Source organism: Pectinophora gossypiella, chromosome 15 (genome assembly GCF_024362695.1).
Source record: "Pectinophora gossypiella chromosome 15, ilPecGoss1.1, whole genome shotgun sequence".
Classification (NCBI taxonomy): Eukaryota; Metazoa; Arthropoda; class Insecta; order Lepidoptera; family Gelechiidae; genus Pectinophora; species Pectinophora gossypiella.
The window spans coordinates 3200850-3210285 of NC_065418.1; the positions used below are offsets into that span (position 1 = coordinate 3200850).

Here is a 9436-nt window from a genome sequence, read left to right on the forward strand (position 1 = left end):
ACCTATCTTTAACCTACAGAAATAACCTATTTATGCTACTGGAATACTTTTAATTTCGGTGGCGCATATTTTGCACATTTACGCCACCGAAACATAATTTCGGCGGTATGAATTAGTCAAATCTAAAGCAAAAACCTGTTGCGTCACTATTCTTTACCATTTATATTATTTCTACATTAGCATAATTATCATTATCTTTAACCCAGAGAAAATAACCTATTTATGCTACCGGAATACTTGTAATTTCGGTAACGCATATTTTGCATATTTACGCCACCGAAACATAATTTCGGCGGTATGAATTAGTCAAATCTAAAGCAAAAACCTGTTGCGTCACTATTCTTTACCATTTATATTATTTATACATTAGCATAATTATCATTATCTTTAACCCAGAAAAAATAACCTATTTATGCTACCGGAATACTTGTGATTTCGGTGGCGCATATTTTGCATATTTACGCCATCGAAACATCATTTCGGTGGTGTGGATTACTTATTTCTAAAGCGAAAACCTGTTGCGTCACTTTTCTCTACCATTTATATTATTAAACAGCTATGCAAAGAAGAAATGTCTTCCGGTGTAAAATATAGCTGGAAAGTACACTTTCATCGTTTATACAGGCCGTGACAAACATGGCGCATCATTTTTTTTTTAGATTTGTTAATATTTCGCTTTTGAAATGTGGATATTGACTAAAACGATTACACATTATGAGGATTATAATATTAATAATAATGCAGTACTTTTTCTTCTTCTATGGTGTAGGTTGTGATGATCTTGTACATATTACCATGAAGTCTTCTCTGAAACTTGGTATTCATTTACTCTGATATTCTTATGTTGAAAAATAAATAATTCATTCTAAAGTTCTATTAATATTTTTTGTATTCATTATCATCTCCTTAGCACAAATGTGTTTTACCGTTATTCACAACCCACGTTTACCTAACCTGAAGATTTGACAGGTCCGGTTTTTAATAGAAGCAACTGCCTGTCTGACCAACACGGGTTCGGCTGGTGTTCCATTCTGGTTGGAATGGTAGACGTAAGCATAATGAATATACATAAAGTTACTCAAATAGGTACTACATAGTATAAAACAAAGTCGCTTTTTCTGACCCTGTTTTTATCCCTATATGTACGCTTAAATATTTAAAGATACGCAACGGTTTTTATGCGGTTTTTTTAATAGATAGAGTGATTCAAGAGGAAGGTTATTATGTATAATAACATCCAATAAATAGTGGAGAAATACTGTATTTTTTTAGGTTTTTAATGTGATGTCGTAAATAATTTCATTTTTTCTTCAGCATTGCACCCGAGAGAAGCCGGGGCGGGTCGCTAGTTATACTATATAATCAAATCTTCCTTTCCCGTATCTAATCTTTCCCACACACCAAATATATTTCAAAATCTGCAAACAAATTGTTGACCCTTCAGGAAGGGTGTATTGTGGGGTACCAGTTTACTTCATGCTACCTTCAAAAGGTTTAGCAAAGTAACACCCTGTAGCCACGTACGTGAGGGTCGACCTTTATCGATATAATAAAATCACCCTGTGGAAGATCTCTTTCAGTGGTAGGATCTTTCATACCCTTTTTACCTTATTAGGTGTATGCTTTGCACAGTCGTTATCAAACCGCTTTAAGGTCATGTCGTGTGTTCATGTCGGCGATGACCGTGTTCGGAGAACGTGCGACTAACATCGTAGTGTTACGGGTTCAAATCCCGTTTCGGGCTCGAAACCACTGAATTCGACTTCATGAGTTTAAATTCATGTTTGGACGTGTTCTTTTCGGCGGATAAGAAAATGACAGATATAACTTAAAATAAAATTGGATGGCGTCTACAGGAATTAGCACCAGCGATTGATAAGAGTTCTAATTACGCCGCGTGCTCATATGGGTTCTTAATTAATTATTTATTGCCCTAACTTTGAGTTTTGGTGGGATTTTCAACTAATACGTACAGAGGGCCAAGATATTAATTAGTTTTGACAACTTTCCCCTCTTAATAATAATAATAAATTCTTTATTCAGGTAAAAAGGCTACCCACACACAATTAATGATAAAAGACGTTTACAGTTTAGGTTATTTATAGATTGAATATAATAAGGAGTGGAGTGGATAAGAGCCGTGGAAGCCCACGCATGCCTCTCACTTTGAGGTCGCAGGTTCGAATCCAGCACGGGCCTAAACTAATGATTATCGTATTTGTTTTCGGATGAATGTTTGGATCATAAATGATTATCACGTGCTCAGCGGTGAAGACCTTATTAACCTTACCTTACCTTTTGTTTCGCCGTCCGAGAGACCTCCGCCAGGTCTTGATTTGCCTTGGCTTACCTGGAAGTCTCTAAATAGACTTCGGACTCAGGTGGGCCGAAGTAAGGACAATCTGTTCAGGTGGGGTTTCTCGGATGGCTCGGACTTAAAGTGCAAGTGCGGCACTGTTCCCCAAACGATGGAACATCTTACATCGTGTCCTGCGTGCCCGAACACCTGTACGCAGGAGGATCTGATGAGCGCTGCAGATAGCGCCATACTTGTTGCCAAGTTTTGGGCCGATATAATTTAGTTTGCCATCGACACGATAAGAAGAAGCGGTGAAGAAAAACATCGTAAGGAAACTACATTAAAAATACTTACATTTAAAAAATATACTATGCTCACACAGAAGTTTCGGGATTAAGCTCTAGGGTTCTGTGTAGATCATTCTTTTATAACCTCTAACCTCTGCGATTACAACACAATTGCTCATGGCGGTATAAAACCCGAATTAAATAAGAAAGTTTAACCCAAAAAGATTCGGGCTCGTCCGGGATTTGAACCCGGGACCTCTCGCACCCTAAGCGAAAATCATACCCCTAGACCAACGAGCCGGTTGAGCGATGTATCGAAATTAACTTACGCATGCTGAGTTCATCATAATGACGTGATCACTTTAGTGAAAGGCAATCGAGACAAAACGAGTTTGTGTGAAATTATGCATTATAAAGTTATGACTTGCAAAATTAGTCATGATAGCCTGTATTAAATTTATTTTATTCCTATATATATCTGTTCAATTCTCAATAAGAGAAAAGAGAATTATCTCAATTTATGGAAGAAATAAGGAAAAACCATGTCGATAAAAATGTATGTAAGTAGGTGGTATTAAAAAGAACGACTGGTACAGTACAATTAGTGATTATATCTAAACAGGGTGTTCGAAAATGCCATTTGATATTAATTCAGAATAATGAGCTGAATCATCCCCCTCAGTATTCGTTACGATGTCACTCACATCTCGTACAAATACATACAGGTAGCCATAAAAATAGGTATTGGTGTTAGTGACACCGTAACGAATACTGAGAGGGATGATTCAGACCATGATTCTGAGTTGAGATTAAGTGGAATTTTCGTTACGATGTTACTAAGATCTTGTATATTATACTTTGTCATAAAGTACAGACAAAAAGATAAAGTTTTCCAAGCTTCAATGCACGGTGCGACTTAGATCTGTCAAAGTACAGAAGCCATTGTTGTGAAGTTCAAAAGCATAATGATGAATCATTAGGGATTAGGCCGACCGATTTCTTTCTAACAGTAGGAATTTATGATTTTTGATAAGACTATATCGTCGTTGCCAATTTAAAATCTATTATGTGCAATCGGGCCAATTTTCCAGAAATTTAAAAAACTTCTGCCTGAATTTTGTTTTGTATGACTGTGTTAAAAAATATTAAAAGATAATTGATATTTACGTACATAAGAGTTTGCACTCAACGTTTTAGGAGCAAAATACTATTCGATCCTGACAAAACATATTTTTGGTGAGGGCGACTCATAAGAGCTTTTAAATTGGCAACTGTATTGCCCTTAAAGGAGTCTTATGATGGTAGAACAGTAAAATCGATGGTATTTATAAATGTGCGGAATCGTAGAAATTTGTAATCTATGATCTTTTACTTCTTCTTCTATATAATGTGATTTTATTTAGACATACATAACCATAGTAAAGATATAAAATATACAGTACACAGAAAATACCATTTTTTGTAGCCACACAAAACCATAGTCTGATAATTTATAGACATTACTTGCAAATATTTTAATATGTACGTACTTATGTTATCATTTTATACAAAAGAAGCTGATAATTCTCAATAAATTATTTGTTTATAACACAGCTGCTTAAATACAGCAATAAAGCAATAAATCATTGTAAAGATAATCACTGGTAGCGGTAACCTTCTGAATGTAATTTTGTAAACTGTAAGTACTTAGGCATGCAAATCGCAATTCAAAAATTCAAAATTAATATACTAAGATTCGAAATTCTAAATTTCAAAATGAATATAAGTACAAAGATGCGAAATTCAAATATTCGAAAATAAATGAATGTCATTTACGTAACTACACTGGCCTAACCAAGTACTACACTTTAATATTTTTTCTAAACTAAAGTTAGAAACAAAAAAAAATGTTTTATAGATAATTTTAACAGCATTTGTAAGTATTAATCTTCACATTAGTAACATTTCGAGTACTTTTTATTTCGAAAGTTTATCTTGTGTAGGCACTTAAAAAGTTACTTATTTTTGGGAAAATATTTTTTCGAAGCTCAATTTTGCAATTAATAGCTATTCTACGTTATTTCGGTAGTTAGTAGTCACAGTCGAAACTCCGTTCTTGAATACATAACGACGTGAACAGGTATTTGCAAATATTTCATTAAAGGACAATGGCAAATTAAATTCCAAAAGGTACGATTATGTCGTCATTATGAAGAAGAAGCTGTTTAAAATTACACAGTACAAAATATGGTTATACAAATAATTAATTTGAGAAGTTTGACGAACGCAACCGGTAATTTTCGCTAATTAAGTGTTCAGTCGCTTGTAGATTTTCAAGCAGTTTTCAACTTATAATTATGTTTATTGGAAAATCGACGCTCATTAAGGTGCTGATTTATTAAATGAATCCTGATATTATGGAAATCTTACATTAGGTTATAAATACCTATACTTTATTTCTCAAGTAAGACTTGTATATCTACTTAAATAAAACTTTTAGAGCGCGATGTTTTCGAAGACAGGTTTTAGTTTTTAAATTATTATTCTTTAGTTTTTTTGTAAAAAAGAAAGATACAGTCGAAGGGCTGCCACAACGGCTATTAATTTTAAGTAAGGGCCCCCTATAACATATTTTACTAGAAGGAATGATATAAATAAACAGATAATTACAGGAATTAAAAACTATTCCAAACACGCGAACGTTTATCGCGAATGTTTAACGTTTATATCACGTGGGGACCTTCAGAAAACCTTCAGAAAACTTTTATTGTTCTGAAATTAAACAGGTAAGTATATATAGACATATAGACAGACACAAATCACAACTAACATGTGTAATACTTACATAAAACTTCTGACTGAAGAGCATTGTATAATGTCGCTTCCGCGATAGATATTTATAACGAAAAGATATTGTTTTTATGTTATATAACAATTAAGTGGTAAACAGATTTCTAAGTATATTACAGAAAAGAAGTATATTGTTTACATACCTCGCAAAAGGCCTGTACTTGTAATGACTATGTGTATTGAATACTTTAGATGATAGAACGGCAACTCTCAGCTCCCCACCAGCGGCTGAGCTAGGTTTACCTCACCCCCTCGGTCTTGCTTTAGTCTTTAATCGTATGGGCGTCAGATGTAACACACACAGATGCATGCGCGTGTACGATAACGTCAATGTGTAGTGTCTGTAAAACGAGGTTTTTGTATTAAGTGTTCGGGGTGTTCCAGGCCCCTGACGTGTACCACCGACACAGCACAAAAAGTGACAACCTTTATTAAAATTTTATTTTATGTATTATGAAGTTGGGGCATTTCTATATATAAATAAAATAAAACAATAATAAAACACACAACACAACAACAACAGTAATATAATAATGTTTCTTGTGTCTGATTTATTGTGTACAAATAAACAAATAAATAAACAAAAAAATGTTTTTTTTTTTAAATAGTAATATAAACATAAACAGCCTATATACGGAAGTATTATGAAACTCGGATTCCTAAATAAATACAGTAAAAATAACGAAAAATATTTTATTTTTTCTATTTAACTTATTTATAAATTTTAATCAAGAAAAACGTAATAAGTCCGACATTTTATGACGTTTTTCTATGACGTCACAGTGTGCTTTTTCATACAAATTCCATAGTAATTTCGTGTTTTTACGCTTAGTAAAAAGTAACTGATTTGACTGGTTGGAAACTAACCTATTCTACATACAATACGTCACTAGTTGAACTACTAGATGTCGGTAGTACCTCTCACTTATCAATTTGTCACTGTTCTCTTTACATAGTGTATGTTATATTTAACGTTTCGCTCAACCGGCTCGTTGGTCTAGGGGTATGATTTTCGCTTAGGGTGCGAGAGGTCCCGGGTTCAAATCCCGGACGAGCCCAACGCATTTTTGTAGAAACACAATGTTGAGACGGACAGTTACTCCCGTGGTCATAGAAGACAAAAGGTAGGTAGATTATTTTTCTTTTAATGATAAAACACTCTTGTTACTTTTTAGTCAAACTCTTTAAGATTATTATTGTACCAAAATGGAATGAAGTTTTTATTTCAATAATGCTATTTAAAAAAGTTTAAAAGCAATCCACTGGTATTTTAATGAAAGATAATCATTTACTTATAAATTATAACGTTTTATTTACGCTTTTTTCTTATCCATAGTTATACCTTAATAAAATTTTATAAGGGAAGGAAATAATATTGAAACATGTACAATTTGAAAAATGTAGATAAAAATATTATAAGGTTTACCTACCAACCTACTTTACAAACTCATTATTTGTACTAAGTTAATTAAAATGGAACCATAATATCAAAATTAAGTCATTTTCCGTTGGGATAAGGAGAGACCAAGGGATTCCACTTACGACGATACTGACTCACCACTTTCTCTTCTTACACTCTGATCAAAATCTTCATGTTCGATCGCGGGTTCAAAGAAATTGTTAAAAAAAAATTAGAACTCATAAATATTAATTTCTAGTGAGGACTAGGAGAAGATAAAAGTAGTAGAACTGTAATGTTATGTTGCTTATATTCTCGGGAATGTCGTACAAACCGACACAGAGAATGTCCTGCCTAACATGATCGACTATTATATTGCTGGAATGATCATCTGCCAACTTACTAGGACTTCAACATCAAAATTTACTTGCTCTGCCTACCCCATTAGGGGTTATGGACGTGAGTTTATAAACGTATGTATGTATAATTATTAACCGCTATAAACACTATCTTTTGGATCATTCCATCAGCGTGCGCTTACGCATCTAGGCCACCTTTCACTCGCGTCGAAATGTGAAGCTATAGTTATATAACTCTTATCTATATGTAAGTACATTTTGTTGTCTTAAGCAGCTGGCTCGTTGGTCTAGGGGTATGATTTTCGCTTAGGGTGCGAGAGGTCCCGGGTTCAAATCCCGGACGAGCCCAATATTTTTTTATTATTTTTGGTACATATATATTTTGAGTCCAAAAAGTAGATTATATTGTTTGTACCAGAAATAAGAGTTTGTCAAAGGGCAGATATTTGACATTTTATTTATTTTGGATTTTTTTTAAGTATTTAATATAAAAATTATTATTTATTTATTTATTGATACTTATATTTATTTATTCAAACAATTAAAAACAAAACAAACACATCTTATAAATAAAACACCTCCTCCAATGCGTCACACCGAGGCAAGGTGCCCAACAGGCTGGCAGCATTACCCCTCTGAATCGCCAGGCTAATTCTCTGACAGAAATAACTACCAGCCCTAGCATCTCCCGAAGCCCCGATAAGACGCATTGAGAGATCCTTAACAAATATAAAAAAATATTATTAAAAATATTAAATTATTTAAATTATTTTTATTTATTTATTAAAAATAAGTACAGTACTAAACAAAATAGTTGCAAATAAGTAATTACATTTACATTGTACTAAAAAGAACACGTAATTTTATTATCACTATACCTAGATAATGATATTTATTTCTAAAAGATAGATACCTACTATATGCCAATATAATTCAATATAACAACATCGATTAATTTCATAAAAGTAAAGTAAAATATATAAATAATTAATATTATCTCATGATTACATTCCCAATTGCGATAGGTAGACAGAGGTACGGTCACGAGCATTAATATATTGCACTTTGGTACCATGTCACATTAACTTTTTTGACAAATTGAACTGTAAGTCTCACTAAATGTCAAATATGTTAGTGCGACAGAGTCCTAAGGTGGGCTATCACAGCTATCGCGTGATGAACTAAGTACCCACGGTTCACTGACCTTTATTAGACCAACGTGATGGGTGGTTAAATAACAAAATGAAGGTAAATATCCGGTCATCTACACATCTAACAAGAAGCTTGATGAAGTGTTAGAGCTACCGTATTGTCACCACTGTTATTGTAGCTAATAAGTACTTATTTTGGGAAGACACTGTCTTCCAAAATACAGGTTCGCCTAGTTTGGGAGACAGGGTTTCAACGAGAACTGTAACTGAGCTATTCAATAAACATTATTATTATTATTATTATTATTAGTTCATCTTGCGATGTACCTCTGACTTCCCCAGTTGAGATGTGGTCGTAAGCTTATATTATTGTTACGTTCTCTACACTTGTCATTATGTATAGACCCTAGTGCTCCCTTATATCCCATTGTGACTTAGCGGTCATTACCAATGTAATCAAAATTCAGGATTTTCCAATCTAAGCCTTCTTTGTGTGAACGGACAATCTAGATTTGTGCTTCTTACATTCAACTTTGTGCTTTTAGAGCTGGTACTCAGTTGAAATAGACTGATGATAATATAAGATTAACTAGCGACCCGCCTCGGTTTCGCTCGGGTGCTGAGGAAAAAATGAAATTATTTACGTCATCACATTGAAAACCTCAAAAATAAATAAATTTGTTTATTCACTATTTAATGGATGTTATTATACATACAAACGTTTCTCTTGCATCACTCTATCTATTAAAACAAACCGCATCAAAACCCGTTGCGTACTTTTAAAAATTTAAGCGTACATAGGGATATAGGGACATTAAAAGCGACTTTGTTTTATATTATGTAGTGATATATTTTATTGAGCACAAAAGACACAGGATATAATGAAGATAGGACGAAGTTCAAAAAAAATTCAAAAATATCTTTATTCAGTAGGTAACATAGTTACACTTTGAATGACACTTTATTTAATGTACGTCTCATCCGCCTAAAACGGCGGCCTTATTGCTCTTGCAGCAATTAATAAATACTAAGAACAAATGAAATCAAATATACTATATTGCATACAAAAAAATCTTACATTTATGATGATGATGATGATGATCTCTCCGACC

The 9436-nt window shown here is 33.4% G+C and overlaps 3 non-coding genes across 3 annotated transcripts; 2 read left to right on the plus strand and 1 right to left on the minus strand.

The window, feature by feature from the left end:
* Nucleotides 1-2814: 2814 nt before the first annotated feature.
* Nucleotides 2815-2886, minus strand: Trnap-agg (transfer RNA proline (anticodon AGG)). The gene has a single exon. It is a non-coding gene; the product is annotated as a tRNA-Pro (tRNA).
* Nucleotides 2887-6401: 3515 nt separating this feature from the next.
* Trnap-agg (transfer RNA proline (anticodon AGG)) lies at nt 6402-6473 on the plus strand. The gene has a single exon. It is a non-coding gene; the product is annotated as a tRNA-Pro (tRNA).
* A 976-nt stretch (nt 6474-7449) lies between these two features.
* Trnap-agg (transfer RNA proline (anticodon AGG)) lies at nt 7450-7521 on the plus strand. The gene has a single exon. It is a non-coding gene; the product is annotated as a tRNA-Pro (tRNA).
* Nucleotides 7522-9436: the final 1915 nt, after the last annotated feature.